The following is a 27696-nucleotide window of genomic DNA, read 5'->3' as shown; positions in this document are numbered from 1 at the left end:
ACGTTTTATTGTCATTTTCGGTACTCCCTGTTTCTCTGAAAAATGCCAATGTAAAATAATTAATATGAATGTGTAATTTTTCAAGCAGTTGCACCTGCATATATGTTATTCCTAATGAGGAAATGAGATTTTACAGCTTGTGATGCATATGCAAGTGATCTAATAAATTTATGGTTTAGTTAGAAAATAGAGATATTTAAGCATATATTTGGATATTTGGAACACATTTACAGAATAACATTCTTCTCTTTGCTTTTTTTTTTTTTACACATAGAAGTACTAAATCCTCAACTTACAGAATGAGTCCATAGACTCCATTTTAGTATCTCTTAAAAACTGCAGAAAATGTATTACCTTCAAAATTTAGCTACCTCCTGCTCTGGCCTTTTCGCAGTTCTGAAATAAGGAATGGGAGAAGGTGATGTGAGGTGGTAAACAACTGTTGAACCTCACATTAGTATTGTGCACAGTACGAGTTCCTCAGTTACCCTGATTTTCAGTGAAGTTGAACAACCCAAGATGGGAACCTGCTGTTGGAAGTGCACCTACAAAATGAGATGTCTGTTTGAAAAGGTAGAAAACTTGTCTATGAATATGAATGGGTATTTTACTATTTGCATGTTAAGAGACAGGGCCAATGGGAGTTCCAGACACCTATCTTGTAGGATGCTGAGTTCTGCAAAATTCCCAGAAACAGGAAATTATATGAATCTACTTTGACTCTGCTTTAAGCCTACTGAGTGTTTAGGCACTGCTTTTAGGATCATTTTATTTAATGCAGGAGTTCACAAAAAGCCAGGTATTGAGTTCAGTTGGGCGTGATACACACACTGAAAAGAGATGTGCATATTTAGCTCTCTTGCTCTCTGATCTTTCCTACTGATGATGAAAGTAAAAGACATTTCCTAACAATTCATGGTGGCTGCTTTGTATCATCAGCTGCAGCAGCCTGTCATCAGATCCTGTGCTACACACTGGGCTCAGATTGCCAGTGCTATAGGTAAACATGTACAATATGCTATGTTTTTTCCCTATAATTTTTGGGGGCATTTTGCTTTACTTTTTTCCATAACATTATGTTGTAAATAAGTAGTCTGGGGATAGTTATCTGGCCTTCCTAAAAACCTCTCCATTCTGGCAGTAGATGCAGACATTTCTAAAAGAAAATATCTGTAGAATAACTGAAGAATGATGAATATGTTTTTGCTAAGCAGCCATGTATAGTAGTATATTTATCTACACATATAAGTATGTTTTGTACGGATGGAGGAGGGCTTTACAGTGCAAACAGATGGCAGGGGTGTTGGTACTTGTGACTGGAAACCTTGGTCTCACCATATCTGGGGTTTAGCTCTGCGTAGATCTGTGTAGCCGTTTGTCAGTAATTTCACACCTGAGAACTAGCTTTATACTGCAGTTGTTGACTAGTAGGAAATTGACTAGTCTATCATTAATTTATTATTGAATTAGTTTTTCCACATTACAAGCCTTTTGGTTGGTTTTGGTTTTAGTCTAGCCTTAAGCCTCAGTTTCCCTTCGTTTCCAGACCTTCTTTCTAAACTGATTGTTAATTTGGAGCATGCTGCATTCAGTCTTATTTGTTAAACAAAGGGGAAAAAAACCTCCAAAGCACTGAGGTCTGTGAAGGGATACAGGCTGTGAAACAGTCACCAGGAAATACATCTAGCAGAAATACAGTGATCACGCTGATCATTTTTCATGCATTTTTTCAGCAGAAATGATGTAATTCGTCAGGATATGTCTTTTTCCAGCCTACATGCAGCAATAGAGTGTCAGCCAAACAGCTAAGTGGAGGGGTTTTTAAACTATTCCAGTTGGTAAATAGGCTTAGGTTTCAGCTTGCAACTAAGGCAGTTTTTCAGAAATCTGTTTCCTTCAACACTTTTTTTGCTGTTGCTAAATGACTTGTATTTTTGTTCAAAGACACAAATAAGTCTAAGCTGTAGCTACTTAAAACATCTTCAGATTCCAAAGCTCATAGACTTTGCATAGCTATAACCTCAGTTATTACTGGAATTATTTGCCATGTATAATCTAGAGTTGCTTCTAGTTAGCAGGAGAATCCTATGCTGGACTTTGCCCTACAATTTTTAAGAGCATGAGGCAGTTCCCATAGGGATAATGTTAGTATAAGAATTCTCAACATTAAAACAAATTAGAATTATGTGGTGATTTTGATTAGAGGTCAACGGGGCACTCGTAGAGAATTAGATCCTGTAATCTAAAAGTTTAAGTGTTTCATCCAGTGCTGAACTAGTTGATTTCATGTCATCATCCTTCTGTAATAGAAGTACATAATTATAGAATGAAACTGACTTTTATTTTAAAAGAAAAATGTCAAACAACACAATTTTTAACAAAAAATGCTAGCAGGATACAATTACCTGTTATGAAATTACCTGTTTCAGTAAGTAGAGGCTTCTTAAGTACCCTTTTTGAAACTTTCTATTTATTATGTAGAAGATCATCAGACAAATGGAGGGCAGAGTCTTAATAGTTCTTGATGACAGCAACTTTTTCCTTGTCTCTTCTTATCTCGTCTATACTTTGTCAATTATGAGCAATGAAAATGTTTGCAAATTGAATGTTATAATCTTGAATTACAGTGCATACTGCATGCACCACAAGGCCTAATTCAGTTAGAAAAAATCATGAGCTTGAAGTTTGGCTTCAAGACCAGTTGTTACATAATTACCTTTGCTTCATGGAAACAGGATTTGCCAGCTCACATAATAATTTTACAGAATACTTTTAAAGAGTTCATTTTCCAAACCAGAAGAAAATGACAACCTGAATTTTTGTGGCCTTGTACATTTTAAATAGCAATAAATTCATAATTTGATATGTTTTTCCAGTTTTACTTTGTGCAATACAAAATAACTACTGGTTTTAATAAATTATTTTCTCAAAAGCAAAGAATAGAAGCTTAGTCACAATTTCCAAATATTTTTGCACCATTAATCAGTACAATTCATTATATAATATCTTCCTTATCTGATACTACATGTTGCCTGCATTTACTAGGAAATGCTGAATTCGTTTTGTCCTCTTTTCTGATGTTGACAGGCCCATACTAGTATTTTTAGAGTCAGTAATGCAAGACTACAGTGTGACCACATAGACCCTTCTTTTCACAGCTTAATCCCACTCCTGACAGAAATAATCTTTTCAAAAGTAATCTTTGAGAGTTAATAGGTAGCTTAATTAGCGGGCTGGTGTGCTAAGGCACAGGCTTTGACCTGTGAACTGTCCTCCAACCTCTTGGAAGACATGTATCAGTTAACTCTGGAAGATCTGGGAGAGTGGACTATTGCAGTTCATGTGATGCACCTCTGTCCCTCATACCTGCAGGTGAAAAAACAGGCTAGCTTTAATATACTTAAGCAATGACCACAGGGAATTCTAGTTGTGCTTTGCAGACTAAATGTAGTATTCAGGATACTTTTTCTGTTGACAGAGCAGGGAGCATTTTAAAGAGGCAGCTGTTCTGAATGAACTGGGCTTGGATTTCACTGGAGAACTACATCATAGATGAGAACTCCAAATTTCTAGAGGTGGCCATCAGATGCAGAGGGTATCTGCAGGAAACCTCTTTTATTAGTAAGTAAACTTTTAACATTTGTAGTTTCTTGCACCAGAAAAGGCAGCTGCTAAGGACCTGCTCCATAATTGTTTGTTCCTCTGTCTATATAATAAATTCCAAATAATAACAGTGGTATAGAATATTATTGTTCAGATGTGGCTATGTGTTTCATTTTCCACTGCTGCCAACCAGAAATCTAAGTATTGATATTATTAGATGTAAGAACAAATCAGTAAATTGAAACTTCTGCTCTTTACCTAGTGTATTTTTCCCAAAGACACAAAACAGAAATTGGAATACTCTGCTTTGTTTATTTTGGCAGGAGGATACATTTCAAACACATTAGCTATAAGTAAGCAAAGAAGTTCTTGAGGTACCTGGTCTTTGTCTGCAAACCAAGTTGTGGAGTAGTTAGTTACAGCTCCTCACTTTACAAGGGCAGTGTTATGCTTGTCTTTGTGCTATGAGAAAATCCAAAAAGCTACTAGAAATTCTCAAAGGGTCATCTGCTAGCAGAGGTGGCCAGTGTAGGGTGCACTGACTTTAAGAGTGTGCTGTCATGGAATAGCAGGGTATCCAATCATGACAGCTCTGCAAAGTAAACAGGAATCACAGAAATCTTTGCACCAATGGAGCAACTCAAGGAGCACTGAGCAGAAAGGTCTTTTCTCCCTGATTTAAAAGCAAACAAAAAGGCAAAAGGTTTAAAGTTTGAGGTTTTTATCATTTGAACCCATGAGTGACAATTTCTGCTTTGCACAACGAAAATCAATCAAGCTATTATCGGAGTATTAAGTAGGTCAGGCATTTAAAACCTAAGCAGTTGTAGAATAGAAAAACTGTTGGGAATGATTTAGGAATTGAATAGTTGGCGAATAATTTCATATTCCACAGCCTTCAGAAGCTGTTTGCTAGACATAGCTCCCACAAAGACATGATATTGACTTGAGAAGGATTCATCATTCTCAACTGGGGAGGTAAAATGACATGTAATTGCTGTTGTTGAACCTTAGTAAAAAGATTTTCATATATTTGAACTAATGTTGGATTGAAACCCAAGGGCAGTAATGAATTTCAGGACCCCATGGTGAATTACAGATCTTTGCTTCATTATGTCCACAGTCGGATTCTGTCAGTAGGTGTACATCTTTGATTAAACCAAACAAGAAGCCTAGCTGTATAACTATGCAGGCTTAAAAATGTGTAACAATTCCTTGTATTTGAAAAAATATTTTCTGGAGCTATTTTTATGTATGGTACACTCTCACTTAAAAAAACAAGACAAAACCCCCAAAAAAACAACCAAACAAAAAACCTACAACAATACAACAACAAAGATTTGAGTCCTTGTGCTGCATTAAGCAGTAAAAGCTGTATAAATCACTATGTCAGTTGTAACACCCTGCATATCAGTTTCCAATAAAGCACATTTGTGTTTCTGGATATTGTTTTGCTCTTTCAAAACGTACATGGTTTATCATTTTCTCATGCTACAGCAAAAGCCATCGGATATAAATAGCAAGCAAAAGCTACTTTGAGTTAAAACTTCATCTGCTGCTTTACTTTGAACTAAACAAATTCACCTCTAGCTGTAGAATCTCTATGCACCTGTTTTTTATTAAGATAAGAATGTGTAGCATTTTAAACCTGTACAGTAAAAGATTAACAGCACGGGGGATTCATATCTGACTAAGTATTGCAGTTTATAGTTACACAAAGAAGAAACAAGGGGTAGGAATGAAGCAGCAAATTTGCATAGGTTGCTGGACTAAATAAATCCTGAGTTTTTATTGTTCTGTCATATTGAGCTGCAATTCCACATCAAATGTCCAGTTATTTACTCACCCAGCTAGGAGAGCATCGGTGGAAGCAAGACTTGAACAGGTACAGAAGCCTTTAGGGGCTATCTAGTGTAAAAGTGAAAGTGATAAAAGTACTTCACAGTTCTTGAATGTGTGTAAGTACAGCACAGATATTGAACAGTAGCAGAAACTGGAAGCACAGAGTATTAAATGCATGATTAATTTATCTTTGAAAGAGATAAGCAGTGAGGTTTTTTGGTTTGTTTTGTTTTTGTGTACTGTGGGTGACTAAATTATACCTCAGTGAAACCTTCAACACCTTAATTGACATAAATTTCTTAACAGACTGATACGTCTTTTCTGAAGGCGTAAGTGGAAAACTTGTTCCACAGTATTTTATATAATTCCTCTTTTTTTTTTTTTTTTTTCTTTTTTTTTCATAGCAGTCTTCCAGTGTCTGAAGGGGGCCTATAAGGATACTGGGGAGGGTCTCTTCATTAGGGACTGTAATGGTAGGACAAGGGGTAACGGCTTAAAACTTAAACAGGGGAAGTTTAGATTGGATATAGGGAAGAAGTTCTTTACTGTAAGCATGATGAGGCACTGGAACGGGTTGCCCAGGGAGGTTGTGAGTGCTCTATCCCTGGTGGTGTTCAAGGCCAGGCTGGACAGAGCCTTTGGTGACATGGTTTAGTGTGAGGTGTCCCTGCCCATGGCAGGGGGGTTGGAACTAGATGACCTTGAGGTCCTTTCCAACCCTGACTATTCTATGTTTCTGTGTCTCAGTTGAACAGTTCTGTTCAGTCATGTTTGATAGATAACCTCACACATCAGAAATTTTGTTGATAGCTGTGTAGGTTTAAGTGCTCAGTGGGTGAAGTAAAGGGAATATTTCATGCCAATACAATTCTTTATGCACACAAATGTTGGCAGGACCCTACCCTAATTGCCTATTTTTTTTTGTGGGCTATATAACAAAATTAGCCAAAGTGTGATATAACCATCCTTATCTTTCCCTTAAGGTTAGTATCTGCCAGGTTAGCATTTTAAAATTATTTTTTGTGATTGTTTTGATTTTATTAAAATATTGACATGCATGTAGAACAGTTCTTCTGAATTTTTATGCAGGTATTGGAACCAAAGATGGTACAACAGTAAAAGATAAAGACTTCAAGGGGAAACCGCAGAAACAGGTCCAGTTCAATCCAGGACAGGCTTCAGCTATCTGGCAAGTGAGAATATTTGCAGACAGCAAATATGAGGCACTTGAAACATTCCAGATTATTCTGTCCGATCCAGTAATGGCTGCCCTTGAGATTCCAGCAATAGCAATGATTGAAATTGTGGATGCTGGTGATAGTATTTATCACTTCTCATTCCCCAAGAATTTGTGATTAGGTGCAGTGTTGGTCACTTGCAAGTGCTGTGTGTACCTGTATATTTCATCTGTCTATGGTCTGTTGTGGTTCAGCCTTGTCTTAAAGTTTCACCTGGTTGAACAAGGAATTCTTTTTTCTCATTAAATCTCTTCTCTGGGTACATTCACATTCTGTATGTACTGTCATACAGGTGTTCTGCCTTAGTTCCCCCCCTTCTGTCGTCATGTTTTTCTTCAGTATCTCCAGTGTATATTCTTCAGCTGGAATGTCGAGTAGAGGAAGATATAGGTGAACTGCTGATTCCTGTTAGAAGATCTGGAGATGTTAGTCAAGAACTGATGGTCATTTCTTCTACTCACCAAGGTATGTTATCTAGCTAGGTAACTGATTATTCAGCGTAATATTCACATTTAGATAAGTAAGAGAGCAAGTACAGTTAATCAGCAAGTATTGCCAGGAACTTCAGTAGCTAGAACAAGTGATTTTTTCAGGCAACTTAGGTGCTTTTGGTTCTCTGCTTAAAGAATGTTTTAAAGCCCAAAATATAAGAATGTGTGTGTGTATACATGCATGTAAACATACGTATGTGTATTGTGTATTTATACTTATATGTATACCTTCTTTTGAAGAGGCACCTTTTTTTTCTCTGCAGCTTTTCCTGCTGAAGAGGAAATTCCTGTCACTGCAGTGAATGTTTAGAGGAGAAAAAAATACTGTTCCAGTTACGTCCCATAACTCTCCTGGTTTTGAGGATCTGACTGATCATTGCATGTTTTTATATACCCTGAATGACAACTGAGGTCCCCAGTGGGAGGGTTTTCCTACCATCCCCGTTTTACCTTTTGATTATAAAGCTGGAAGAAGCTGTGACAGGGCTTCAGTTGATTCAGCAAGAACTAGAATTTCAAAATTGACAGGCTACAGGCGTTGAGTATCACTTCTTGCTTAAGCATAACTGATGCAGAAGGTTGCATGTTCTGTCCTAATACTTTTGATTTCATTTTTGAATCTGTGTTATTAAAGAGGGCAATGTGTAGAGTTCATTGTGAACCACAGAGACAAGATCTAGATTTGGAACTAAACCATTTCTAAAATCAAATTACATTTTTGGGGTTTTGGTTAGGTTAGAAGCAGTAAGAATTTCTTGTGTATAACTTGTTACTAAAACACATTTATTAGTCAGTTCAGCACAAAACACTTCTTCTGTGTTTGTTTCATTTAAAGAGATGTTGTTCCTCTGCTTCTTTAAAGTCCTGAGTTCCTGTAATTCATTTTTTGCCCTCTCTCCTCATAGGTTCTGCTGCCAGCACAGTACCATTCACTGTCTTGTCTTACTCTGACTGTGTCTTATGTCCTGAAGATCATAGCAGCATTGTTCATTTCAATGAGACCGAGAAAATCTGTCATATTATCATTATTGATAACTCTGTGAGGAAGATGAGACCTTCAATATTTTGCTGAGCATACCAGTGGGCAGCCAAACTGGCAGTGAATTCCCAAGCACTAAAGTAATAATCTTAGCTGATGCAGATGATGGTGAGTATGAAGAAGCAATTTTGTTTTGCTGGCACTTTCCTCTTTGGAAGTTTTACTGATTAAAAATCTTTTCCACTGAGTTTTTGGGTTTTTAAACATGTGAAAACATGAGTCTAGGATTTGCTTACTCAGTAGAAAAATTAGCAGAACAGACATGAACTAGGTTGAAGATAGAGTGTAAATATGTATCATGCACTTTGGCTTACCCTGTTATTGCCATAGGAGTTGAGGATTAGATTTTCTTTACTCGCATAGGACTAGATGGCTGTTAGTACAGCAGAGTCTGTGAATACAAAAGTTTACACAGGTATAGGGTTATCTTTGTGAAAATATTATAGATGAAAGAATTTGTATACTATTAGATAAAGAGTAGAAGCAGTTAATAGAGGTTAATTTGTCATGTGCAGTAATTACCAGTGTGTCAAGATTAGTGCACTTCTAAGGTAGAAATGCAAATCTTCCTTTTTTATTCTAAAGTTGGAGACAGAGAAATAAAGAATTTATACTATTAGACAGAAGCAGAAGAAAAGCCGTATACTGATTGTCATACTTTGTTCATTCTTTTAGTCCCTGTCTAAATCTTTCCATATGCCTATATCATATGGAAAGATAGCTAAAGTTTAAACTTTATTTGTTAAAAACTGTGCTCTGAAATGAAAATTCTCCTAAGGATACACCACTTTATAGGACTATCTCCATTTTGAATAAACAGACAAGAAACAGGCTGCCACTCTTGATCTGACCTGGAAATGGACTGCTGGCATTTGATTTATAGGAAACTGGACAACCTTCTTTCTCAAATGTGTGATATTTGAGTTTCAAAGAGTGGAGTTTCAGCAGTTCTGTTTTACTGCAGAATGATACCTGGGTACACCAAACGTTTCTAATACTTACACAGTGTACTGTAAGTGTCTGTACACTGGCTAAGCATATGTACTTACCACTCCTACAGTGGATAGTCTGACAATCTGTTAAAGAGAAATAGATGATTTCATAGGAATGTGCCTGGTTATGCCTGAAAGATGAATGCTTTGGGATTTTTGTTAGAACTGGGAAAAACAGGTTGTTTAAACAGATAAAATTTCCCATTGTAAAGTGCAGTGTGTTAACAGCTGAAGTATGCAGACTAAACTTGGAATGATTGTTAAACTTAGCAAAGCAATAAGCCTTTGTTGAGGTTATTGTAAGCCTGAATGTGCCTCTTTCCAACTGGCGAAAAGCTGAACACGGCTTTGATACTGGATATGACTGTATCCGCACAATCCTTTGGTCACGTTAGTCATGATGGGGCACTGCGTGCCTCTAATAACAAGAACCAAGGAACCCTACATTGAGAAAGAGAACAAAATTGACAGACAAAGACTTTAAAATACATGTTATAGAATTATTTGCAGCTTTAAGGGATAATAGTACACCTGTTTTAGCCTGCCCAAGAAAAAGGAAAATAGGAATTTTATTATTAAGACCTGATAGTGTTCCAAAACTATTTGTAATGGATAATTGACCACACAAAGCATAAGTTAGCATTGATTCAGGGCAGGATTAGCTGTAATATAAATTAACCTGGAACACGATACACATTTTTCTCATTTGTGGGCTTTTTTATATTACAAATTTTTACAGAAATGTCTATAATATTGTCACCAGATCCAGAATTTTACACTTCTAGGAACTGCTTAGCAGTTCTAATAAAAAGTAGATAACCTTACTGCAAAGTGCTAGGCGTAGTCCTTCATGTGTAATGAGGTTTAGAACCCCTTTATTTGTAAGTGCAGATGGTCAAAATATAACTGAGATTGATTAAAGGGCAATATATCAGATAAGCTTGAATAATTATCCCATAAGAGTTTAAATATCTACAGGGGTGTTAGATTACCTCAGTAGCACCCCAGTACAGTCAATGGAGATTTTGTCAACAGCACGGTACAGCATTTTTGGCAGCACAGAGAAGTGTGCAGTTGTTGACCACATGCAGATATAAGTATATACATACAGGTATATATGTATATGCAGTATGAGTGTGTTCCTTGCTATAACAAGCAACACAGAAAATACTTCTCACACTGTTTCTAATTAAAAGGAATTTGAGAACAATTACTTTACTGTTTTGTTCACCCATTGTGAGATTCTCTTGACACTCCCTGTCATACATGTAAAAGCAAATACCTGGTGCTAATTTTATTTGCAGCATTTCACATCTGACAATGATCAAATACAAAGAAGCAGGTTATTGGTTGGTGTTAGTATTAGTATTGCTTAGCATTAGTAAGATTTGAAATAACAAACATATTTCTTGTCAACAATTAAAAAAAAAAAAAAAAGAAGAAATTTTGGAGAGAAAATGCTTGAGTTTCTTAGGTCAAAGAAAGCTGTAGGTAAATGCCACAACTTTATTGTCAGTCATTTTGGTGCTGTCACATGTCATTGAAAGTTGAAGAATCAGGTATATTAAGTGATCTGAAATGCTTTTAGTCACATTAAGTCACTACAGTGAGAAAGAAAGCCACTTAAAGCGTCATGAAGGAAAGCAGTCAAGTATGTTGTTTCTCTTACTGGAATTACTGCTGTTTAAATATTTATACAGAGTGGTTCACAAAGTATATGACATATTTCAGAAAAAATATTCTATCAGTAAAGATAATGTCACCATAAAGTGAGATAGATAAAAAACATTTCAAACGTTATTGCATTCTCTTAGTTACTATTCGCATTTTGAAAGTCTGATACCAAAGCACAGGCAGGAGTGGAAATTATTTTATCTTCCTGGTAGTTCTGTTGAGATATCTCCTGCAAGCTTCATAAACCTTGTGAGATCAGTGGTATCCACAGTGCTGTGTCTGTGTGAGGATGGAGGAGAAAGCAGTTCTTTGGTTTTACTGTTTCAGGGTTGAGGTTTCCTACACATATTCAGCTTAGGTGTCTCTCTTTGAAGGGCACTATCTTGCTGCATTTTAAATAAGTGGTACTGTATAATGGCCTTGTATTGGAAAGCAGCACACATTACAGTGACTTTTTTTTCTGTGAAATGCATTAAAATTTTCAGTATTCTTTGAACAGGCTTATTTTCATCTCAGATTACAACTGTAGAAACTTACCCCTATTTAGCATCTGAATGATTGAGATTTTCACCACCTCTACTCAGGTGTGATATGTTTTGTGTTTTATCTGGAGGAAGGCATTGATCAAAGCTTGAAGTACAGTTTGAGAGGCAAATGCCCAGAGAAGTCCTTAAAGGGAAAGCAGACTTTATAAAGAAAAGAATCCTAAAATTTTGTTGTCAGTATCATAAGGAGGTGCCTGCTTCAGACTCCCTCAAGTGAAGATCCATAGCTTCTCACAGAGTCATGTTACAAGCACATAAGAGCCAGAAATAACTCATTATTGGGTCTCAAGACTCTTCAGTGACCAGTTGCATACAGCTTAGTACATCAAAAAATTTAAAACCTAAGTATCTGTATAACTAATTATTACTCCACTTTCTCATAGCATCACAGTAGCATCAAACTAAACTGTTAATTCAAGAACTGAAAAGAAAAAGAAACAGCAAGTTAGTAGTCAGGACATAATGTTATCCTTTAATCTAGAGTCTCTCCAATATGGAGAACAATTCAGGTTTTTTGGTAGATCCATTTTCCTAAACCCAGTAAGCTTCGAGTTGCGTATCATTTTTCAGTAATGTGGCTGGGAGTACGCTGTCATGTCTAGCTGAACAAAGAGTCTGGTTGTTCAGTAAATGGCTTTGAAGAAATAGGTGCAAACAGCTTATGATTTCCTAAGCAAGTGGACATCCATGTTATTCAAGTGACATCACAGGTAGAACAGGTTTCAGGACTATAGCTTGAAAAAAAGAAGAAAATAGAAAATTGGCTGGTTTTCCAGACCAAGCTAACACTGAGAGCTATTAATGTATGAAGGAAAATTGATTTTATATCAATCGTTTATGGCATTTCATAATTGAAATCACTGTTGTTTACTAAAGATTACCAGTTAGCTCAGATGCTGTTCTGCTTTCTTAGTTAAATCTTTGGTAATTAATGCAATGATTTCTTCACTGATCATCCTAAAAGGGAAAGAAAAGAAGAGCATAAATAAATAAATGACCTCCACTTTTAAAACTGCTTTTTTTTTTTTTCCCCTACTTTTTTTTAAACCTGGTGATCAGTTTTTGAAAACAAAAAAAAGGTATGTGTCTTAACATCTTGTCTTGGTAGAATTTAAAGCGTACTGAGGTTATCTTTGGGCTCCATAATAAGGATGGATTATGTTTCAGAGAGAAGGGATTGATTTGCTGCAGTGATTGAGTCAGAAGTATCATCTTCATTGAGGGTTGGATCTGTATGTATACGAAAAGAGATACAGTTGTAGAGATACTAATTCTTCAATCTTATTTTCATCTGCTTGTGTTGGAAATTAACAAAAGTATTTGCTTGCTCAGTATTTTTCATTGATAATGTGATTGAGAGACTTTGGATCATTGCAGAAACCATTTAAAGTCCTCTCATTAGGAGAATTAGAAAAAGCTTAGCACAATTTAAGGTGACAAATTAGGGTGAGTATAACAGAAATTGGAAAGAATAATATGACTGATTATTACATTTCCTTAATCCATATTTCAAAACAAAAATCTTGTTATTGAAAGGAGCAGCACTGATGTCTGAAGTTATAAAGTTACAGTCCATGCAGTGATAGGTATAGTATGCACATTCAATGGGTGGGGGGAAAGCTACTCTCCCTGTTAAGGAGGCTGGTATTTAAAGGCCAATTCAGGACAGTTATCATGAACTGCAAGAAGCTGAACTGCTTGATCTCTTAGAATTTCAAAAGAATTTACAACGTGTACTTGAAAATCCATTAATCTGTGCCTAAGGGAAATTGAATGGACTTTTGGTATTTGAAAGCAGATTCCTATGTAAATATAGAAAATCAAACAGTCTAACTTTTATACTAAATCTGGAATCTTGGGCAGTCCTTGATGCGGGGAAGAAGGAATGGGGAAGAACAGATGATACTATATTACAAATGTATTTAATTTTTTTTAAATATGAATAATAATTTTGTTTTAATAACAGAGACTCTTGATTACTCTCGCCAGAGCAGATAGTTTGCAGTAATTGCCTTCATGAAATGTGGTCAAAATTTTAACAGTTTTTGTCATGTTGTAGTTTCTGAAATTGTTTGTCCATTCTTGGTGGAGGACCCAAATAATTTTTCTGCCCACTCAGTTGAAATAGGATCCTGATCCCAGTGACACCAATATAATCAACCTGTAGTGTTGCCATTGTCTTGTGCAGAGTTTCTGTGCTCTACACAAGTTGGTTAAACAAAACCAACCATCAGTATCAGCTTGTAGGGAATCATTAGTCACTTAATAATCCATTAGCTGTGACAAGAAGACATGTAAATTTGGATATATAGACTACTACTCTTCTCCCCACTGTGTGGGGAAGACTTCAATATGGAAAAAGTGCATAGCCAGTGGGAAGGGAATGTGATGATCTTCAAACTGTTACCTGTCACAGCACCAGGAAAAGTGCCAAAACTGGCAAATAACTGGTTGTTTAAAATGGTGATTGGAGGGGTGGGAGGAAGGTGGGGAGAAAAAGTTGTGTTGGGGTACTGCTTTAGGCAAAGCAAATTTTCTTTGAAAACAGCTTGAAGTATTTAATTGACATAAAATGGGAGATTTAGTTTGACTTTGACTTGTGATACCCTTTTCTTAAAACACAGAAATACTTCAAGAATTAAAAAACAATTTTTCAAGAAGAAAGCCGATATCTTCAGTCCCCCAAAGGCTGCTAATTTTTAGTTAGAAGTAAGTCCTGCAGTCCTGATGAATGGATCTGTCCCTCAAAACCAAATGTTTTCAAAGAGCTTTGTGTTTCGTTAAGCTACTTAACCCTTCATCAAGTGTCTGGTTTCATTGTCTAACCTTGTTCTTCAGTTTTGCATGAAAAAGCTTGGCTTTGTCAGTCATCCTTCTGGGCTGAGTAAGAAAGGAATTGTTTCAGTCTGTTGCAAAAGGTTGAAAATGAATATTAATGCAGTCCTCTTGCAACACTTGTACCTTCCTTAATACTGGGTGCTGAAGATCTCATCTACCTCTGCAGCTTGAAGTCTGTGATAACCGGGGTTTGCTCTGATGGCAAAGTAATGCGAAGGTTCACAGTTTAGTACCTCGAGAAAGTTACAGTAAGTGTCCAAAGATGCCTGCAAGCTGCAGTGGTAATGTTTATATAGATATGGGTCAGATGGTGTTCTGGTGGTTTTATATATACATGGAAGAAGTAGATAGTGCCCTTAGGCAAATATAAAATTCTCAATTAGCTGAACAGTCTGTCTGTCCTTGTTGAAAAAAGAACTTAGCTAGATATTCTCCCCCATTCACAAAAGAACATTTATTTAGTTTTGGGAAGATGAGACCCTGAATGTAGAAAATTATTACTAGGATATAAAAAATATTACTAGCACTTTCATTATTGAGTTGTTTTGCATTATATAGGAAAGCTTGTGTATTTTTCTGTGCTGTCTTTGGCGCACTGAATCATTGGAAGAACCGTCCCTTCTGTAAAACTGGCTTTAAGCTCAGTAATAAACTGAGTTCTGGAAAATACCAGGTAGCCAAAAATTAAAAAAAAAAATAAATCTCTATGGACCACGACGTTTTGCTCTAAGCTTATGTCTGTGTTACACTATATATGTAGTTACTATTTTTGAAATGGCTCTTTTACTTCAAATGGTGAACAGCCACAGCCAGCTGCGGAAGGTCTCTGTCGGCTGAAGATAAGATGAAAAATATGTAGTCCTTTATTTACTTAATTCACTGAGTGACTTCACTTACATGAAGTGGTAGGCAGGTGAATGATAATACTCATGTAAATGGACAGTAAATATTACTTGCAGGAGAATTTGCAGGAGAAATTGGGAATGCCTTTTCTTTTTGGTGTTTTTTTTTTTTTGTTGTTGTTGTTGCAGCTGCTAACATATTAAAAGCCAAACTGCAGAGTCTGGGCATTAAAAGTCAGACTAAGTGCCAGTTTAAGCAAGTACACAAGAGCAGGCCAAAAGAAAGTCTCTCAAAAATATGTGCATTTCTGTCTGTATTTAGAACCTGCTTTGTACTTTGGTAATACTGAATATTGAGTGGATGACAGTGCTGGTTACGTGGAGATTAATATCTGGGGGACTGGAACAGATTTGTCCAAAGCAGCTTCTGTCATGGTGCATTCCAGAAAAACAGAACCAGTGTCAGCAGAGGGTGAGTTACCTGTAAAATTGTCACACAGATTGCTTTAGAGTATATGAGCATGAAAATTGGATATCTGTAGTTTGCTTTCATTTATCTTCAGTGTACATATGGGATGGAAAAGTTAAAAGACATCAGACGTGGATTTGTCAGGTAGAAAACATGGTATTTTATCCCTGTTGTGTGTGGCAAGGACAGCTTGGCTAAACTTACTGACTTTCTGATGCAGACTTCAGAATGGATGTAAATAAAATGATTGTTAATTTACTTGCACCTTAACTGAGGGCAGAGGTTGGGAGATACAGTTGGAGTGAGAGTATGGTCTTTATACCACTGAGTTTCCCCAGAATAAAACAGAAATTACCGCATAAATCTGCAGTTGTACTGACAGCACCATTTCAGGACATTAGCCAAGGAAGCTTTTAAGATCTCTGAGTTATGGTGGAGGGAAATTTGGGACCTTGGTGTTGCCCTCCAGTGATTTTTCTCTGTCCAACACTGACCCAAAATACCCTGAATCTGATGACTGTCTCTGTAAAAACCTTTTTTTTCATTTCTCAGTCCCAGCAAAAAGCCATTTTCCCTATCAAACTTTGGGAATGCTTAGGTTGGCCAAAATTTTGTGGTGCTGTTTAAACATGTTGCTTGCTGTTAAATGAATTTTAAGGTGCAGTTATATCTGCTGAGTGTCAAAGAGATCAGTTGCATTAATGAGAGTTAATGTATGTGATGAATATGTGAAGACTCACCATTCAGGTGAAAAAATATGATTTGGTCTAACAGGATTTTTGGTGTTGGTTATAAAATAGCGAACTAATGTTGCGTTTCTGATCTTGTACCTATAGGGGTTTTAGAAATCACTTCTGTTCAAGCCTGGTTATGAGATCTGAAAAAAGAAAATCTCTTTCACTCAGTATTTTGCTAATTTCAAGTATTTATAGATATACACAAAAAAATGAATATGGTTATGTATGAAATGCCTATGCACACAATATTTGATTATGGAAAGAGTAAAACCTGTGCAAGAATTGTGGTCTTCATAATGCACAGATCTGACCAGGGAGGTCAGCTTTTATGCAGGCGAGTGTTCCTTGCCTCTAATCCAGAGGCTGCAGAGTGATGTGTAAAAATAAAAGGTACAGTTGCTTTTAAGTATGCGAATTTCAGCATTCCGTGACAAAGAAGGGGAAGGATTGCTGTCATTACAAGCAACAAGTAAGACATTTAAAAGGGGAGATAAGGAGGAATGTTCTGGTTAAAAAGAATGCAAAATTATGGAAATAGTCAGAATCTCAGTGAAACAATGAGACCTGAGTGGAAGGAAGAAGTGAAGTTATTTATCTTCCAGTTTAGATTTAATAGTCTCATAGCACACAAAGGTCATTCAAGGTGTTTTCACCTGCAAAAGAAGCTGCCTGCTTCTTTTGGTGATGAGGCAGTGGTAACAGCATGATTTTCAAGCTCAGTGGTCTAACCCAGTGGCAAGACACTTTTTCTTAGGGTACAGCTGGAATTATTCTGGGGCAGACATCAGCTCCTTTAAAGTTAAATAGTTTAGTAAAACCTCATGTATGTAGTCCAGAGCTGAGCAAAAGTGTTAAATTGCTGTGGTCAAGTCTGTTGTGTGTTGTTGAGGCTGTAGCCAGTTACTGCAGTTTAAGGGATCTCATACAAGTTTTAATTGTGCTTGATGGCATAAAAAGTAAATGATGATCCAGATATGTATTGGCGTATATGTCATACTGCATGTACATTGTTTCCAAATTTATTTGCGTGTGACAAATCTAGATGAAATTTTCTCCAAGACAGGAATAGAAACAGTTGCAAACATATTTCACAAACGTACAAGTGAACATTAACATATTACAGTCACTGACTATATGAGTTTTGTTTCTTCCCAAACAGCTGCAGTTGACTATGTGGGCATCAGCTGTAACCTGGATTTTACACCAGGAGTCAACATGCAAGTGTTTTGAGTGATTACCCTCGATAATTCGGGCCAACCTATTCTGGAGGGTCCAGAGAATTTTGAACAAGCTTTCTGCATGGACATGAATGCAGTGCCGAGGGAGCCTAGCAAAACTACCGTCATTATTAACAACACCATCTCTGACTGTGAGTATAAAGGGGGCCAGGGAGAGTCTTTTTAAGGGTTTCTCCTTTTACTGTTTTAAGTGCACTTAGGAGGTGGAAGAGCTTTTTTGGCATGAATTACTGTTGTGTAAGTGCTGTGATAGATCATTTACCCCAACTACACTGTAAAGATTAACAGCTGTGTGCTGCAGTTTTTCAAATATTAATGATGTGGCTACATAATAATGATGTGGCTACTGATGCTCATGCTGTTGCATAAAGCTGTGACTATATAGACTTTTCTAGGGAAGCATTAAGGGGGGAGGTGAATGTAGGTGTAAAACTTTAAAAGTAAGCAACACTTGACACAGCACCATTTAGAGGTTCTCCAGTACTAGGTAAATAAACCAGGCTGACTTTCAGCAGTCTCAGGTTTCTGCAAATTCACTGCACTTCAAAGACTTAAAGTAGCTATATTGTTTTTAGAAAGCTTGTTCTCAAATAGGACTCTGAAGATCAGTTACAATTTTAGTGTGAAATATTCAGTTGTTAAAGTAAGTGTGAAATATGGTGAAGACTTCAGTTGTGGTCATCTTCCCTTTTTGCCCTTGTAGTATTATGCACCTACTTCCTCTCTGTATCAAGTGAATGTGTTATAGAAAATAATCCTGCAGCTCAGAAATGGCTTAAATGCTCTGTGCAAAAATATCACCAAGAATTAGCTACTATAAGAAGACTGATGACAGTGCTAAGTTGGCAATTATTTGCTGTAGACCAGTAAAGTATTTGAATTCATCTAGATTCAAAATCTGTGTTTAAAAAGCGTGTGTAAATTTAAACCTTCTTTATTGTGAAAGCTTAACAAATAAAATACTGAGATAAAGAAAATTACTACTTTCTTTGTTTGTTTTAATCAGGCAAAGTGGTTAATATTTTCTGCCCAGGTGTGAGGGTCCTTGTCTGTTGACAGTACCCAAGGTACAGTTCAAAGAAACAATGTGCCTGGCAAATGAAAAAGATGAACAGCTGTTGGTCCTCATTTATCAAAGTGGTGGTGTTAACCATAAATCCACAGTGCGCTGCTATACTTGCCAGGGTTCTGCCCAAGTTACGATGGACTACAAGGAGAGACCAAATGCAGGTGATTCTGTAGTGGTGTTTCTCCCAGGTAAGCTGCTCCCATTGGAATTTGAAAGTGTTACTTTTGTCCAATAAGTAATCCGATGCTAAATAAGAGCTAGACCTTCAAGACATCCTGGGAGTTGTTATACAAGTTGAGCTTCTATGGGTGAAGAAGGGTGCTCAGGACTATTACAAGCCTGAAAAAGTGTGAGGTTTTGGGGTTTTTTTTAATCCTGGTCTTTTGTGCTCCTATGAAGAATAATGTCTTATTCTCACTTCATGCCTTTGTGTAGGAGAAACTGAGAAGCCCTGTGTGGTAACTCTGGAGGATGATGAAATTTATGAGGAAGAGGAGGAATTCAAATTGGTGCTTGGAACAACAAAAAGTAATTCTACTTTCGGTGCTTGCATTGGCAATCAGAAAGATACCGTGATCAAGATTAAGAATGAAGAAGACAGTGAGTTTTTATATTAATTGTTGATTTTATACGTAGCTGCAAATGGGAAAATGGAACTAATCCCATCTACTGCTTAGTTCAGCAGTCTGCAAAGTACCCAGTATCATGTTTTTCAAAAAGCTGTCAAATATTTTATTTTTATGTTTTGAATTTGCACCTTTTTAATCTACTCTGAATGCGTTACTGGCTCTGCCTTTTGTGAGATAATGGAAAGAGAAATTCTCTTGCTTGTTTCCATTCCATTTATTGCTCTATATGTGTTGCTTTTGTAAGTGTATTGTAGATCTGACTAAGTTGAAAGAATCATGGATGCCTTCGGTCAAATTCACAAAACTTTCAGGAATGTAATAGGGACTTTTATATGGAGATTGTAAAAATTATGAATCTGAACATGTCAAACGACGTGTAAAAAAACCCAAATTAAAACGAAAAACCCAACCAAACAAACCCCCATAATATAATCCATAATGAAGCAAAATGGACTTGTAGAGAAATTCACATTTATCCCATACCTTTAACAAGGCACTAGAATACATAACTCACAAAAGTAACTGCTTCCTCCAAAAGCCAAACGTATTTTATCTCTAAATATTCCACTCTAGACTCCACTAAAACAAACACCAGGGGACCAGATATTCTTCGTTTAATAATGGCTACAAATTTCTTTCTAAATTCCAGTTTCCAAAACATTTCACTTTGATCATTCCACAGAGCAATCAATAAACCAAATAAATTGATAGCAAATCACTTTGAATTTTCAGGTTTATTATGACCTTCTCATTTTCTTTGGACTATCTACTCTCAGATAAGGTGTTTGCACTTGGTCTGGTTGACGTGAGTAAATTATTACCCTTTTTATTTATTTATGTATTTATGTTTTTTCATTTCTAATGTTCTACACCTTGGTGATAGCTTCAAAGTATCTGTTGTCAGAGTGCACACAAAGGATGGCTCAGCCATAGCCACCTCAGGGGAAGACTACAACCCAATGTCAGAACGTAAGGGTTTCATTGGGTGTGGGGATGAGAGATGTTAGTTTGCAATGTACCTTCCTGCAAATGAATTCTGGACAGGGAGCTGAATTCTTCTTTTGATAACCAAACAGCAAGTACTGTACTTTAGGCAGAGTCCCTGATTTGAGTGTTGTCTATTTTTGATTTTCTCCAAATTAATTTTGGTGACTGTATTAGCACTGGATTGGACATGAGATCCTGTTTGCTCTGGGCTACTTTGAATTTCCTAACCTGGAATGCAAACTCATGATTTTTTATTCATACAAATGAAATGTCAGCCTAGCTTAGGTTGTTATCTACCCCAGTTATGTGTTTGAGCAGAAATTGGTTCTTACGCTTTTCCTTCAGTTCCCCTGGGGTGGCAAGAGGGTTGGGATATTGTTATGGTAACTTAAGATGAATAGGCTGAAATTTCTGGTTCTCTTATTTTAGTGCAGTTGTCTAGTTTATTCTGCTTTCAACATCCTGCAGTATGGAAGAGAGATCTGCCCTAAGGACCTACAGTAAGGAGTGGTGGGATACTTTTCATAAAAAAGCCCATTCTTGGGAGCTGGCACCCAGGTCCCCCGTCTCCCAAGAAAGAGTCCAACTTCAAGGTTACAGACCCATGTTCTCTTTCTGTGACCCACTGCATTTTGGTTTGCTTTCTTCATAGTGGCATGGTTTTGATGGAGTGTCACTCTCACAAGAGTAGTTTATAGCATGGTGGTTATGCAGACTCCCCAGGGGAGTAACTTTTCTACAGTGTTCTCCCAGGGAGGTATGACCCTGAATACAATTGAAGTAAAATGAGCAAACAAGGTCTTTCATTTCTTGTGGGGTTTTTTTGCTATTGACTGAGCTGGTGTCAGAAATGGGTACCACTTTCTCCTGACTTTTGGCAAGAAATAACAGTCCCCACTTGGCTCCTGGATGAAGGACCACAGGAGCCTATTTGTAATAGATCGTTCTTGTCTTGGGATATCGTGTAGATGAACATGTCTCCTAAAGACCTAATGACAAGTATGTAGACTTCTCAGCTCAAAGTGCAGGTGTTTTGGATCCTGCTTAAATATGCACTGCAAATGGAGCCGGAGGCTATACCCATACTGGCATAATAATGTATCTGGGACCATTCCTTGCCATGCAGACCCACTCTGTTGAACTTTGCCACTGAATTAAGATCTCTGCATGCAAGCTGCCTCCCTAGTCCACACTAATTCTGACTTGTGTCCAGGAGTTGTTCGGAAGAGGGCTAGTTAGCTTGGCACAAAATCATGTCAGGGTACTATGCTTAGATATTATTTGAAGTTTTCCAACAAGTTACCGATATTAGCTTGTATGTATCTTTTCTGCCCAGCAAAAGTGGGTTAGTTTTACTTGGTAAATGTGCTGAAGAACAGATACTAACAGCCCAGACCACTATACTTGGAGCAAAGCCATGTTATTGCTGTGGAATACATTACTTGAGCACAATTGACAAAACAATTTTTTACTCTTGATTTTGCATTAATTTGATGGCTATTTTTAATCACATGCTGAATTCAGAGAAGGAGAAACTGAGCATTCTGTTGACATAGAGATTCTGTGCGATGGCATAAGAGAAGTGAGAGAAACATTTACTGCCCACTTCAAGGCTGATGAGAATATGGTAGCAGAAACACAGGTAACCACTGCTGACAACAAAAGTTGCCATTTGTAGCAATTTTTTGTTTGTTTGTATAAAAACATCTAAGAACCCATGTACTCACAGCACGTATGACAGCCTGCTATTCCTGCTCCTGTGGCTAGTTTGGTGCATGCCTATCTAAATACAGGTATAGCTGCAAATCCACATGCTTTGAACAGAGTCTAAAAGCCTTTAATTACAAATTTTATGCATGAACTACTATATACTTAACAGAGTGTTTGGCAGTGGAAAGCACTCTAATTCTTTCCAAGTTACTGGTGTCCATCTTATGAAAGCATAGCGCACTAGCTGGCCTGTAGAAACCGGTTTTGAGTACAGATGGCAGAAAGTATAAGAAAACTTAAAAATGTAAAAAAAGAAAGCAAGAAGCCAAGTCATGCTGTGGTGCTTTGACCAGTGCTGTGCACCACCTCGTGGGCTCAAGTACAGCTCCATGAGGCCTTCTTTCCCATTCTCATGGTAGGAGGTCTGTGGGCATAGGCCCCTATTTTAAAAGCAGAGGCTCTAAAGTTAACACAGTCTTTATACTTAAGCTGGTAAAAGCTTAAAGTGGCTGTCAAGTGAGATAGAATTGATGTGTAGGCTGAAGCTACTGCATAGTCTCTGGAATTAGTTTAGGAGAGTTTTGGGGTTTGTTTTTGTATCTTATGCTTGTGGCAAGGTTTTAAGAGGAGAGGTAAGTCAGGAGTGAAGTTCAGGAAAATGAGAAAATGATGAGGAAACATAATGTTTTAATGTTTCCTTTGTTTCTTACTACCCAAATCTACTTTAATTAGCAATAAATCATTTTTTCCCAAGTTGAGTGTGTTTTGAGTGAGTTATCGGTAAGCGGTCTCCCTGGTTTTAGCTGGATCGTGAGATTTCTCATCCTATTTCCTCCTCCTGCCAAGCTGAAGGTGAGGAACTGGTTGTGTGTTTGACTGTGTGTCAAGGATGTGGGGACTTTTTGTTGTGGGGTTTTTTTTTTCTGTTGTTTTGTTTTGGTTTTTTGTTTGTTTGTTTGTTTGGGTGTTTTTTTAAATTGGAATATTTTTATTTATTTTTCCTAATGTTTAAAGAATTCATTCTCCTTAAGTTTTAGCTAGTTTCTGGTGAACAGGTTTTAAGTGGAAAACATGTAAAAACCTCTGAAGAGTGAATCTTCCTTAATACAAGTCACCATTTCATCAAAGAATCCTGAATTAAACCAGAATGAGCTTGGTGGCAGAATTAAATTGCAAGCACTACTTCTTCCCTTTCCAGTCCTTATTGTCAGCAGTATACACAACCTTTTGTCTCTCTCAATTCAGTAAAGCTACTGCATGCATTGAAGAAATAGACAGCATTGCAGATGTGACATTTCCAGCAGTGCCTCAGGTTGTCTCGCTTCTGATGTATAATGATACTGCTAAAAGCGCCCTGCAACTGGGTATCCTGTTGTGTGTGTAACGGTACGGCTTGTTTCTACATGCTTTTGTCCAGCTTACTCATTCTGTGCTCTGGAACACTGAAAAAGTGCTCAGTTCTGGAAAATGACAACTAAAAGCAGCAGGCTGTTACTGTGTTGGAGGCACAGAGGTCTTTCTGCTGACCTAATTCAGGAGAACTTCTAAGGGATGGTCACTAAATACCCCTAACATATGACAGCTGTTTCTGCAATGAGTATATCTTGCTGATATAAATAGGTCTTTGGTACTGGGCTGTGCTGTTCAAACTAATAACCGGTTCCAGATGATGAGTTGGACACATGGAATAAGGGCCAGAAATATATAGAAATTTCTAAACCCAGAACTAAGCAGGCAGGAAGGTGAGGAGAAGCTAAATGCTGCCAAACAAGGGCCCTGACTAGGCCTCACAGAGCTTTCCAGAAACAGTTTGCATCCTGGGTTTCGTGAGTAGAGCTGTGCCATGAGCAGCTGAGCAGCAGATTTTACCAGTGTTGACTGAACAGCCTCCGGTATCAGCCATCTGTCCCACCTGCAGGAGGCTGCTGTCCCAGACAGAGCTGGCAGAGGGACACAGACTTGTGCATCTGCTGTTCTTGTGTGAAGTCAGGTGTTCTAAACTGTTGATCAAGCATGATTTTTTTTTTTGGGGGGGGGGGGGGGGATGGGGGGAAGGAAAGAAAGGTGAATTTGGCACTAGCAAAAGGCACATATGCTTCATTCCTGCTTGATTCTGTTGTGGGGAACAGCAACAAACTGCTGGGAAGGGTGCAGTTGTAACTTGGCAGCACTTTGCCGGGGATGTATGAATTCAGGCCATTCATTTTATGTTTCTACCAGGTTTTAATCAATTTGAGTGGTTTCACTCTGGGATTTTTCAATGTAGTGTGTCTGAATTTGGGAGAACTGACTTTGTTGTTGTGAAATAAGAGTACGGGTCATGGAGTTAGCACTGGCATTTTCCAAGTTTGCATGGTCAGAGGTGACACATGAATTGTAGCAACTCCCTACTACCTGGGGTTTGTGGTTTTATTTGTTCTTGTTTTCAAGTAAAAAAAGCCACATGGCATTCATTCATATCCCCTCTTATTAAGTATGCCTGCACGAAGGTTTTATTTTGCTGATACACTTTTAGTAATAAGCATGGTTCTGATAGAATGATGCTTAGCAGTTTGCTTTCCTGGAGCAGGTGCAGGGAAGAATAGATAACCCCCTTCATTTTGTGTAAATGCTAACCCATAGGCATGCAATCCCAAGTATTCAGACTTCGATAAAACTGGATCCATCTGTGCCATGGAAAACATCAATGACACCCTGACCGTCTACCGCTGGCTGATCAGTGCTTCAAGTGGGAGTGATGGTGTTACCAGCCCAATGAGGGAAGTGGACTCCAATGTGATTTTTTTTACCAGCACCAAATCCATCTCCTTGGACTCTCTATATTTCCAGGCAGGTTTCAGCCTTCATTGTGCAGCTTGAGCTGTGAATGCCAAAGGTGATGCAGGTCTGGAGCTGCTAAGTCCAATTTATACAGTAAGAGTGGAAGGAAAGTTTTTAATGCTGGGAGTTAGGTAGCCTTTATTGGGAAAAGATGAGGTAGTGTTTGCAGCTGATGGAGGTCTGCTATGCAGTGTTTTGTTCTAGGGAATTAATGCTCATATGTTAGTTAATTCTTACTTTCCCTAGGGTTTAGACTGAGCAGCATGGGCAGGGTCGTGAGGAACTCCCTAACTAGCATGTCAATGTTTCTGCGTTTTTCTGACCTGTCTCTACGGACAGACATATTCAAGCTGCTTAACACCGACACAAAAGTTTAGCAGGCATCTCACAACCTGTCTTTTCCCTTTCTTCAGGTCTTTGCCAGCCTTGCATCACAGGAGCAGTAGGAGCAGAACCTTTCTCAGCTAAAATTCGCTATGCAGGTCCAGATGATCCTGACCATCCCAATCTGATCTGACTAATAGTCACAATGCCCCATATGGATGGTAAGCATCAAGTGGTGAGTGTTAATTAACAAATGCTGCTTTGCATTTTTCCTCCCCCATGGGTTTGTCTCCATAGTTGTTTGCTGCACTGTGGCAGAACCATGAATAATCAGTTTTTCATGAGCAACTTGCCAGTTGCAAGTTAATTTATGGATGAAACATTGGGTATCCCTAGCTCCTGTTTCCAGACTACAGCTCTAAATATATTTTCACAAGCAGTTAATGAATACTTCATTTGCTCTTTTCCATTCAAGATGTTAAATGGGTCATGTGACATTTATGTTTCAGGAATGCTGCCAGTCATCTTCACACGCCCCTTATCCAACTTTGAGTTAACACTTAGCCCAGACGGCACTCGTGTGGGACGCCACAAGTGCTCCAACCTACTGGACTATAATGAGATTCAGACCAAACATGAGTTTGTCACAGAGGAAACTCAAAACCCCAAAGTGACTGGAGAAATGTCACCTTACCAGTACAGCAGTACTCTGCGGTCTGCCAAAGCCTTGTGTTTCTACCAGAACCTCAAATCTGAGGCTTGCCTTTGGGAGTTCAACAGTTACTACAAAATGTCTGAACTGCTGACTTACTGCACTGGCTCCATTGGCACAGATGGGCAGGTATGTGACAGTGAAGTGCCTTCCTCTCTCTACAGGAGATTTTGGAAGCATGAGTCTAACGTAAACTGTTACTAAGGATTGCATGAGGAAGGATTTAGTCACTATGCAGGCAGTTTGGTGTATGTTCCCTTAGCATAAATGTTTTTAGAAGCAAATATTTGTTCATTTGCTCTGTATTTCTGTGCACAGCCATGATTAATCTTCCTGGTAAATTGAGCACAGTTTACTGCATTGCTGTTGCTTCTACTCTAGATTTTAGAAACTTTGCTTTTTTGAGTCAAAAGAGCTTTTCCAAACTCTGTATGTACTTTGTGCCATCACCTAAAGACCTATAGTTTTGTTGTCTTATAGAAGTAAAGTATGTCACTAACCCTGCAAATGTATTTTAAGGCTGCAGGAAAAAAAAAAAAAAAATTCTTTACAAAAACCCCCAAAACAGTCTTAATTAGAAGCTCTAGTTTATGCTTACAGTATTCTGGCTTTAAGTAGAGCTGTCACATAGGCGAGATTTTATAAACAGAAGTGTCCTGGGTTCAGCAGTAGCAGTCATTTTTCTCTTTCTTAGTAGCTGGTGCAGCGCTGCGTTTTGACTTTTGGCCTGGGAAAAGAGCTGATAACACCAATGTTTTAGTCTGACCAAGGACTTTCTGAGCCTCATGCTCTGCCAGGGAGGAGGGAAAGGCAGGAGGAAGCAGAGAGAGGACACCTGACTCAAACTAGCCAAAGAGGTATTCCATACCACAGCACGTCATGCCCAGGATGTAACTGAGAGTTACCCGGAAGGGACAGGGCACTGCGGGGTTGGACAAGCTATCGGCTGGTGCTTGGTCGGGTGGGGTTGGGGGAGTTATCCGTCGGCGGGTGGTGAGCAGTTGATTCTCTTCCCTTGTTATTTCCCTTATTATTATCATTGGTGGTAGCAGTAGTGATTTGTGTTATACCTTAGTTACCGAACTGTTCTTATCTCAGCCCATGGGAGTTGCATTCTTTTCGATTCTCCTCTCCGTCCCTCCAGAAGTACAGCGAGGGCAAGAAGGGGGTGGGGGGGAGTGAGAGAGCGACTGCGTGATTTATGGCTGACTTTGTTTAAACCACGCAAAGAAGCTTGCATGATAAGAAACAAGCAAAAAGAAATTTACCCAAAATACGATTTTTTTTTTAATTAATATCCCTGAGTAAAACAGGCTGTTGTTCCAGGTATTTGATTTGAATTACATCAAACATTGATCACAGAACAGGTAGGTGTCTCCTGTGTGCAGAGCAGATTGCGTTTATTTGTAAAATGACCGAAGGCATAAGCACCCTACAGCAATTGCACTAATATTGCAGGGGGCTGTAGGCCCACGTTTATATAGCCTTGGCTCAGCAGCTTGACGCTTTCCCGTTCCATAGGTGCTCAACTGGTGCTCTGTGGCCAAAGAAGATTTATTTACTAATGTGCTTGGCTGCCCATTCTGGTTGCTTGGTTGTAGATAGACCTCTATACTTCAGACCATAGTTTTAAAATGCCGTGTTTCAGGGGGCTATATTCTATAGAGTTCAATCTATTGTAAAGGAAAGTGTTACTTACAGGACTAATTCTATATTTGTATTTTATTTCATTTTGGAGAGGCATGAACCCTGTTAATGTTAAATTGGCAAAGATCTGGGGACACTATCAAGTGAGGTGGTTTGCAGCACCTGAAATAATAGTGATGTCAGTACCAGATGAACAGTGTTTCCATGCAGGATTTTTTTCCCTAGGTTTGAAGAGTACAACTCATGAGAA

The 27696-nt window shown here is 38.1% G+C and overlaps 1 pseudogene; it reads left to right on the top strand.

Moving 5' to 3' along the window:
- The window catches only part of LOC136006275 (FRAS1-related extracellular matrix protein 2-like), a 93549-nt pseudogene that overhangs the window by 55854 nt on the left and 9999 nt on the right, over positions 1-27696 (top strand).

Source organism: Lathamus discolor, chromosome 1 (assembly GCF_037157495.1).
Source record: "Lathamus discolor isolate bLatDis1 chromosome 1, bLatDis1.hap1, whole genome shotgun sequence".
In the NCBI taxonomy this organism is placed as follows: Eukaryota; Metazoa; Chordata; class Aves; order Psittaciformes; family Psittacidae; genus Lathamus; species Lathamus discolor.
Note: the sequence above shows the minus strand (reverse complement) of the source record. Positions and strands in the feature narration are given on the sequence as shown.